A 9,842-nucleotide genomic window follows, 5' to 3' on the forward strand; every position below is an offset into this window, starting at 1 on the left:
TGACCCCAGTGCTCTTCCTGCCATGGCAGGGGGTCGGACTAGATGATCTGCTCAGGTCCCTTCCGACCCTAGAAACTATGAAACTATGAAACATTCGGTAATATTCCTCCCACCCACGCGGTTTAATTATGCACTTCCTGTCAACCCGTGAACTACCTCCAGACTAAATAAGCCCAATTCTTTTGGCCTCTGCCTCTCCTTTCCTTGTGAATCATGTTCCCCAGCCTTCTAACCACTTTTGTTGCCCTCTGCTGGACTCTGCTATTTGCCCACGTCCTTTCTATAGGGGGGCAGGGCAGGGAGCAAGACTGGACACCGTACTCCCAGATGTGGCCTCACTGGTGCCAAATGGTCCACATCTAGACATCCTTTAAAAATATGATAGATGCTTGTAATACCCTGTCCCTTGAAAACCTTGCCCTTGTTATGAGTTAGTTTGTCGAAATACAAATCCACCTGTCTACTATTGGACAAACAGCAGATAAGTTATGTGACTGAGTTCTTTGCATGGAGGGGAAGAGTGGGGACAGAGGGGGGAAAAAGTCAAGTTTCCTACCTCTCCTTTAAACAAGCACTGCCTTGAGGAAGGAAGGGCATGGCTGGGAATGGGGCTACTCTCTGCTTTTGCGGGTGTCTCCTAAGAATGCAGCTAGATCCTATTTAAGAAACTGATGCTCTTGCAAAAATGCATTCTCTGACTAGACACAGACTACCAGTTTAATCTGGAGCTGATCTAGTCTAGTATAAGATTCAACTCATCCAAACTGGGGCAGGACTGTTACTTTCACAAGAGCCTTAAATGGCAATTAACTGGAATGGTTGTTGATTTGGATACTTCACAGGTATTCAATATGGGACAGTGGGCTAGATCTTACAGGCACAAGGGCTTACCGGAAACCATTTCAAATTCAAATCAAACCAGTTATCTCTGAGTGGGTGGTTGTTGTTGTTGGATTTTGTTTGTTTTTGTTGTTGTGGGTGGTTTGTTGGTTTGTGGTGTGTGTGTGTGTGTGTCTTTCTTTTTTTTAGCCTTTTAGTAACTTGGTCTCTGTCTCAATCTGCAGTCCGTTTCCTGTGTGTGTTTGTTTTGATTTTCTTTTTTTCTTCTTTTTAATTCCAGGACAAAGATGGCCAGAAGTTTGCCACAGCAGTCTTGGAGAACAAGTGTCCTGTCAACATCCAGTTTCCTTTTCTAATTCCATGTGAAATAGGGTTGAGAATTACTCTTGAAAAATGTTCCCTTCTGAAAAATGCTGTAATATGCTGCTGCTCTTCATCCTGTGTAATACTTACAGGAGCAAACTTGGAACCTGCTTGGGCAAGCAAACACTTTACTCTGATTTGTTAAGCAATATCATTGTTCTCTGTATAGTACTGTCCATAAAACCATGGCCAGGATTTCCTTTCTCTGTCCAACTCCCTCTCCAGTTCTTGTGTCCTTTCCCTTAATGTAGTTGCCAACAACTCAATGCTTTCTTATGAATACAAAGAATCAATTCAACTGAATTTAAGTTGAGACCATGTAGGGGCCTGTATCCTGCCATGTAACTGGTAATACTATCATAACCTCTCTTATATAAGATAAGGGGAGTGCAAGAGTAAATACTAATCCTTTATTAACATTCCTCTGTATCTTGGTCTTCATTACAACATACAGGGATAAGCAAGAAATAGCATTCTAGCTAATGCATCTGGGTTGGGAAGTCAAGCTTTGAAACATGAAAGAACCCTCAAATCACTCTAATATTGGCCAATGTCTTTAATCCTTACAAAGCTGTGCTGGATCATGAACTGGGGGGCAAGTGGGATGGCTGGCAAGTGGAACTGACTTGAAGTGTTGCCCAAAATGTGTTGGCTTGAAGTGACTAACTTTGAATACCAAGCTCTCACTACCTTCTACAGGTGCCTACTCCCACATCCCTTTTTCTCCTTTGCCTCTCAGTAGTAAAAGGAGGGGGAGGGCTACCACTATTCACTTGTGAATGACTTGTCTACATTTTTAATGGCAAAAAACTTCCATATAAAATTCTGAATAAAGAAGAATATTTTCTCTCACTTCTGCTGTTTCTGTGTAGTTTTGAGAAGCTCTTTGTGCATGAAATCCATATTCTCTCTGAAACCCTTACAAGAACAGTGAAAATTTTCCCTAGCTGACCTGGGGGAGGGGAGATGACTGTTTCACAGACTTGACCTAGGCTTGTCTGGAAGAGGGGGGGGAGGACTTTCACAGATCTGGCTATACTGAATCACCCCCCTCAAACAATGGTATACAATACCCTTTCTCTCTAGCTGGAGAGTACTGTATGATGCAGATGGATATGTTTTCCTCCCCCCCCCACCCCCCACCCCAGGGGTGGACAAAATGCAGCCCGGGGGCCAGATGTAGCCTGCCAGGCCATTCTGTCTGACCTGTGGGGACCCTAAAAATTTAGAAAATTAATGTCCTGGGCTGCCTGTCATGTGGCCCTATGGCTTGCCAAAACTCAAGCAGCCCTCTGCCCAAAGTAATTATCCTGCCTTAACCTCTAGCTTAGAAAGCAGCCTTGCAGTATGTCTGTGCTGTAAAGGTCACTAGCGAGTAAGAAGGAACTGAACTACTGCATTTTTTTTTTTTTTTTTTCAACCTCTATTAACCTCTGCAGCTATAGAAATAAAAAACTTCAATGGAAAAAAGGCGTTCTTAGCTGACAATGGAGATGTCATAAGCTTCCTCCCATCTTGGAAACTAAGTGAGAGAGCAGTACTGTATTTGCTGATTTTACATTTCTTCCTCTTGGCAAGGAATCCAAAATCATGATACAGACAGCTTCTCAGATTTGAGGTCAGGACACTTAAATCATTGTCGTCAATCCCTGATATAACAGCTAGTATTCTTGCAGGTAGTAAAACTTTGTGCCTTTTTAAATGGATAACTGCCTACCATGCTGAAAGTTGAATCGCATAGGATCTTTTCTCTGTGCTTCCATAAGCCCACAATGTGGGATTAGGAGTATGTACACTACTTGTACCTATTTTCATGAGGCTGGGTCAGCAGGAAAGGACTAAAAGTCTAATAATAGCTATTAAATGATACAGCACTGAAATCTAATACAGTTAGTGTAGGGATTTCTATTGATAGCTGTATAAAAATAAGTGACAGCACTCCAGAAACAATATCTAGCTACAAATATAGAGTTGTGAGAGTTCACAATAGTGACAGTTTCTGATTTTTGAAGGGAGAGAGTATTCGGTACAACTGTAAGTATGGGATTTTTAAATCTACTAAAACCTAAACTCTGACTTCTTGCTCACCAGTCTCATCTAAAGCTACATGAGGCAGGAAGAACAGTGTTATGCCTTACTTCTCTGAAAGGTAAAGGCTGGAGACTACTGACTAGTCTCTCTGATGGGCATTTATTAGATAGAAACAGCTCTAATATCTTAGCCTGTTGATTTAGCTAAACCAGCAATCCTCACCCCAGGGACAGAATGACTCGAGATGCTTTCAAGGGTGCTGCAGGGTACTGTGCAATGTTAGCAAACATGATTCACAAGATTAAATCCAGAGACTTCACATAGGAATCCATTATGCTAAAAACTTTCAGACCTATTGTGGTTCTTTGTACCAGAAAAATTGCTCTTATTTTTCTGTAGTAAAAAAAAAAAAAATTGAACAAATTATATAAGTTGGTATTTTTCTGAAGGGTGCCTTGCATCTAAAAACATTGAACTATTGAGTGAAGCACTTAACCTCCATAAGAAGCTAACAGTGATTCCTATAAAAGTAATCTAACAGTATTCATCCTAATGTGACTTTGAGAGTGAAAAGGAAAAAAAAAAAACCCTAAAGTATCCCAGTCATGCATCACAGACTTTTCATTAAATACTTTTTAGAAGGCTTTTTCCTTGGCTAACATGTTTTGAGAGTGACATCAAAAAGAAGAAAAAATACCTGACCTGGAATAAACTAAAACAGGCAAGCACTAAGTTCTTGGAAATGTCTACATTCATGTACCATCATGCTCAGGGCAGGCAAAAGTTAGACCTCCAGTACAGGTAAGGCCCCACATTAAGCTGTTTGTTGGCACCACTTGTTAAGCTCATAGTTAAGAGCTTAAGTGGTGATACAGGGTTCTAGTGCATTAAGTCCTTTGCTCTAGGATGAAATTCGTTTCAAGGAAAACACCCCCTTCATGCCAATATATTACTTTTCTTGTGTGAGGGTTTTTTTTTTTTTTTATTAAAAAACCCCACTTTGTTTCCCTACAGTAGAATCTACAACAAGCAATAGGTCATTCAATAGCTCTAAAAGTATCTGCCCTGACACACAATTTGCAAGTTCCCTTTGAATAGGAATTGGCTAAAAATTCAGTGGAACATATTTTCTTGTTGTTCAGTCTTGCATTTTTCCCCTTAAGTATTCAGCCTTTGTCTGTTAAGTTTGGCTGGGAAGGTGATGAAAGCATCTGCAGATAGTCTATGCTCTGCCTGGATGGAGTGGTAAAGCACTGGGTTATGCCCTGTAACTCTACTGGCAGATGTCCCACTGGCTCAACTATCTATTGTGTAGGATACAATAAGCAAGATCTACCCCCCAGTACTAGGCCACAGGCCTGTGAGGCTCCTCCCTGGTCTGTGGGGAGATCTGTGGGCTGTGGCTCTACACAAAATTGGGGGCACACAATAGCATGGGGCCCAATCCTGGCAGGTGGAGCTAAGAGGAGGAAGCATGGTGCCCCAGAGCTTGATTCCTGGTCCGTGGGGCCTGATCCTGGAATGTAGGGCCTGATCTGGCCTGTAGGCCACTCTTAACTTCTGGGGCCAAAAGGTTGAGGGCTGCTAGTTTGTGGGGTGGGGGGCAGGGAATTGTACATTCCAGGAAGCTGCTGCATCTACAAGTCCTGTGCCTCCATCCAGCTAGAGCAGTCAAGGGTGCAGTTTTTACCTCCCGGGCAAGTCTACAGGCCTGACATGTATAGCAAAACCTTCTTGAACATGCAACCTACAAATCAGAGAGCAGGACCATGGACTTGTTAACCTTACCTTGTAAGAAGTGCTTCAATGAGTAAATAAAACTGAACAAGAAATTCTCAGACAAGAGGGAGAGCCAGTGGAGAAATCCATTAGAAAGATCTCTCTTGCCCTTCCACCAAGGCTCAGTGGCCCCGTGTAGTTACCACCACAACCTGCTTGCACTACAGGACCAAGAACTCAGCACCAAAGCACCACGAAAGTCTCATCAGCTCAGTGCTTATCTCCACTGGATTCCAGCCTTATAGTACTGACTTCTTCTGGAGCAATTCAGCACTGCCAGATGCTTGAACCAACACCAGTCCACAAAGAGTCTACAACAATGCCTTGCTTATATGTAAAATACAGCATACTGTGGTGCTGCCTGTGGTTGTAGCACTAGCAAACCTACTCACCATGAATCATTGCTATTGTGCAGCCTCTGTTCCAGTTGTAGTGTCAGGAAACTAGGTCTCTAGAAAACTAGGCGTGTCAGCAGTGTCATGGGTAGAATTAAAAGTTGACCAGTGTCCTGGACCCTTGTTTCTGCCCTCTCATCCACTTCTTCAATAGTGGCTGATGGTACACAGGATTCAGAGTGTTCCTCTGTCTTCTTCAATATTCCACAACAAGGACTTTAGGTGATCATGCTGGGAAATGATCTAATAGGTAGCGTCTCCAACACCCTGGCCAAAAAGATTCCTAGCAATCTGTGTTAGCATGGCTGTACTAAGGTGCTTGGACATCTCCAGGCATGTGTAAATACTCTGACAGTCTGTCATCTTAGAGCAGTGGTACTCAACCTCTTTGGCTCGTGGGCTGGATGGGCAGTGCCCTATCTGGCTGCAGGGGAGGCAGCCTGGACCTTATCCAGCTGTGAGGTGGAAAGGGGCTTGGTCTGACCCCAGCCTGGCCCTGTGGGGGAGGGGGGAAAAGGTGTGATCCAGTTCTGACCCAGCTCCACAGGGGAGGGGGGTATGGCCCAGCCCCACAGAGAAAGGGAAAGGAGCATGGCCAGGCCTTGAAGGGAGACAGGTGTGCAGCCCAGCCCCAACCCAGTTGGCCCTTTCAGGGGAAGCATCCTGGCCCACCTCTGACTTACCCCACATGGCTTGGATTTTTGGCAGCAGAGATGAGCGTCAGGCCTGCCACTGCTCCCCTGCCACCAAGTTTCCCAACGTGTAGAGTCCCACAGGCTGGTTCCAAGGTTCTGTGGACTACATTTGGCCTGGGCTGAAGACTGAGAACCACTGCCTTAGAGGATCTTAAATCAATGGTCTTTACTATCTCAGCTGCCCCTCAACTTGCACATACTGTGAAAGTTCTGTATGTACCAACCTATGGACATGGGAGAAGGAAGTAGGGGGGAACCTCATCTGATCACCTCAACCTCCTCAGCCAAATCAGTAGCTGCCCCAGTACCAAACTAGAGTACCTAAGAAGCATTTTAAAACTATCCTAAGAGTAACAACGGCTCTACAGATCCTTATGCAAGGAGGTCAAGGATAGCCAATGATCTATAGCCAATATATTTTGGAAACATTTAAGGATCAGTACTGAAATACTTTGAATTCAAAATAAACAAACTGATTGAGCTTGGCTATTAGTAAAACAATAGCATCTCTACAAAGGAGACAGGGTCTGCAGAGTAGACATAGTAGCACTCACCTCACATCAGAGGTCTGTCTTAAAATGATTGCTCAAAAGCACCTCTTTCATATCCTCCTTGGCAGACCCACCTGGGATATGAAACTGTAAGATCCTATGCCTTTTTAAATTGTTTTTGAGCTACCCCTTATTGAAACTTGTTTTGATCAAAGTATCTGAAACTAAACAAAGAAAGCTGACTTATACTAATTACTTATGGATACAAAGCTGCTGTTTTGAATAAAATTGGTAGAATTTTCTTCTAAGGATCACAGTTAATTCTAAGGTGAATTCAAGACTGGCTTAACAAAACTTAATAAAACAAAAAGCATCCTTTGTCCATAGGTCACAGCTACGCACTGAGCTAAAACACAAATGTTTTAGGAACCAAATGATCAAGAGCTGTTGGACATACTCCATTCTTCCCCTGCAAAGAATGAGGCTTTGTCTGTATATCAGGCAGTTATGGCAAAACCCATCCTTGGAAACTCTCACCTCATGCAAAGTGAACAAGTAGTACTAAGTGCCATTAAAAAGGCAGAAATGCAAAACTCTAGAACTCTTGGTTCAGAGATGATACCTTATTAGACCAACTAAGAAAATCACAAAAAAAAAAAAATCTTTTTCTGCAAGCTTTCAGGTGCACTCACCCTTCCTCAGGCTCAGGAAAAATTAAAGATGGTAAAAAGTCCCTATAGGTAGAAAATAAGTTTCATTTTTGCACAGAGTGTCTTTGCAAGTTACTCTTTGATGTGCAGATAAAAAGGGGGGAGGGTATGTGCGCCCGAAAGCTTAAAGAAAAAGAATATTTTTGCAATTTCATAGTTGGTCTAATAAAAGGTATCATCTCTGAACTGAGAGTTCTAGAGTTTTTCATTTCATTTTTTTCTTAGACCAACATGGCTACCAAATACATCCCCATTAAAAAGGCAGAGTATTTCTACATCCTTCCAGGGCCATTATTCTTTATCCTAACAGAGACTAATGACATATCCCAGCCAAATGGAAACATGCCAAATGACAAGTAGCAAAAAACCCCTTTTATTTATTCAGCTACAAGATATACTGATCCATGAGTTTGCAATTTACCGTGGCTAATTAGCAGGCCCTACTATCAGAGAGCCTAGTACACCTGGGATTCTGCTGGTGACAAAAACACGCAGCACAGATGGTGTGCTTTGCCCTTCATGCTCTCAGAGCAAAGCAGGGAGGAGACTTATACACACACACATACTCCACAGGTCAAAAGTCTCTAAATGCACAGCAGCTACGTGCATATAAATACCACATTCGAAAGAACTACAGCTACTATCTTATTCTGGTAGCTGAGATGCATGAAACAAGCTTTGTCTTGCCCATGTACTATGCGTTTGTTTTGCCTTACTAGTAAGAGAAAGGAATTTGTGCAAGAGTATAGGGTATCACTGGAGAAAAGCAGTCAAGAATTTTTTCCAGGTATTAAGTAATGAAGCTAAGTGAGTTGAACTTGAGACACTTGTTTATAATTGGGGAGAAACTGTGATAATTTTGCTAAGGAACAGGGTTGGAAGTCAGCTGATTGAGCCTGCATTCTTGGCTCTTTCAACATGACTTGGGGAAGACTATGTTGTGCTGCTGCTACTCGTCCCTGGGGAACACCCCTGCATGGGCATTCTAGTGCACAAGTTGCCCTGGGTGGGGTAGGGGAGCCTGCCTTACCTGGGGCCCTGGGGGGGCCTCCTGGGGCTCCAGTGATGGTGATCTGGGTGTGCGGAGCCTGGCCAGCAACCAGAACACGGGTCAGGCTGGCCAGGCTCTGGTTTCAGGTGACATGCTGCCACCATGTGAGCTGCCCTGCTTTTGTCTGCTGTGGGTTTTTTTGACACTGGGATCTCCCAGTGTTAAAAAAAAAATCCTCCGCCCTGCCAGTCAGCAGTGACGCAAACGTCTGCATGTGCAACACGTGCAGTTGTGGCTCTGCAGACAGATCTGGACACGCCCATAGGACACATCTTGCTCCTATAGTCATCCCAGAGTAGCCTGCATAATCCTCCTTTACTGCTACTGCGCATCAGATCATTTTATGAGGCATCATCTCCGAATAACAACTATTGGCAATAACTGCTAAGACAGAGCCAGCTGCACTCTGCTGCAGGAATAAAAACTGGACTTCACACTCTTTTTCTCTCTCCTCTTCTCACATCTGGACTCAAAAGGTCTTTACTGAGAGTGTAAGAGGTGTAAAAATCCAGATGATGGCAACATGGTTACAGCCTTAGACATGAAAAGACTGCATCTAATGCAGTGATGTTCTAACTAGCAACTTGGGGCACTATTGAAATATAAATACATAATTTTATTTGCATGTTTTCACTTGCTCTACATACCTACAAGTCTGTAAATTATATAAGAAACAGAAAAATTATTTCCATCACAATGTCCATATTTTTCAAACAAACAGATAAAGTAATCACATGAGATAGAATTGGTATAAATGTTTATTTTGTTACAAAGAGTTAAATACTAATCTAAAAACATGTAAATATTAATCAGGCTATATTAAAACACAGACATACCATTCTTAAAACTAAAATTATCAAACTTTTGAAACCTGTGAATATTCAAAATATACCATAGATTGTGAGCATACAAACAAAATTACTCTGACAGCAGTTGCGGGACATCATATATCCCATGAGGAGAACCCATATGCCTACTCTTACCTCTCAATGGAAGTGGGATTGACTTCTCACATTTATCACAGAGTGCACTCAAGCAGCTACTGTTGAATAGCTGACATGCTATCAATCTGACATCCCTCACCGTCATGGTAGCTTGTCTGTGTACCTATAACCCTAGTAATATAATTTTTCCTTTCCCTAATATTTTTCTTTTTCAGGTATAATGCATCAAGATCTAAAGACTATAAATCAGGGATTGTTTGGCTTGTGGAAACTAGTATTACTCAGTGCAGAAGACTTTCTACAGCAGCCTCTCTATACAAAGCTTCAGTGCTGGCTTGGCATATGTATATATATTAGACAATAAATAAACTGGAAAAAAATTGTATGCAACACTATCTAATAAGCTAAGGATAAATATATTAAAATGCTTATGTGCCTTCAGCAGGACTTAGTCAGAAACAACATGCCAGGGGTGGCTGGACAGGGGTTTTTTAGATCGTGGTTGCCTAACTCTGGAGGTGCCTAAACCTGCTCATCCAGCTC

The 9,842-nt window shown here is 42.6% G+C and overlaps 1 protein-coding gene across 1 annotated transcript in view; it reads left to right on the plus strand.

Annotated features, from left to right (window-relative positions):
• Positions 1–2,057, plus strand: part of GLRX (glutaredoxin) — a 12,762-nt gene extending 10,705 nt beyond the window's left edge. The window contains exon 3 of the mRNA XM_019516867.1: positions 1,121–2,057. The gene's annotated coding sequence lies outside the window, so the exon portion shown is untranslated. The remainder of the gene's footprint in view (positions 1–1,120) is intronic.
• The last annotated feature ends 7,785 nt before the right edge of the window (positions 2,058–9,842 follow it).

The sequence above is a fragment of the Gavialis gangeticus genome, unplaced genomic scaffold, assembly GCF_001723915.1.
Source record: "Gavialis gangeticus isolate Ggan-Ray unplaced genomic scaffold, GavGan_comp1, whole genome shotgun sequence".
NCBI classification, from domain to species: Eukaryota; Metazoa; Chordata; order Crocodylia; family Gavialidae; genus Gavialis; species Gavialis gangeticus.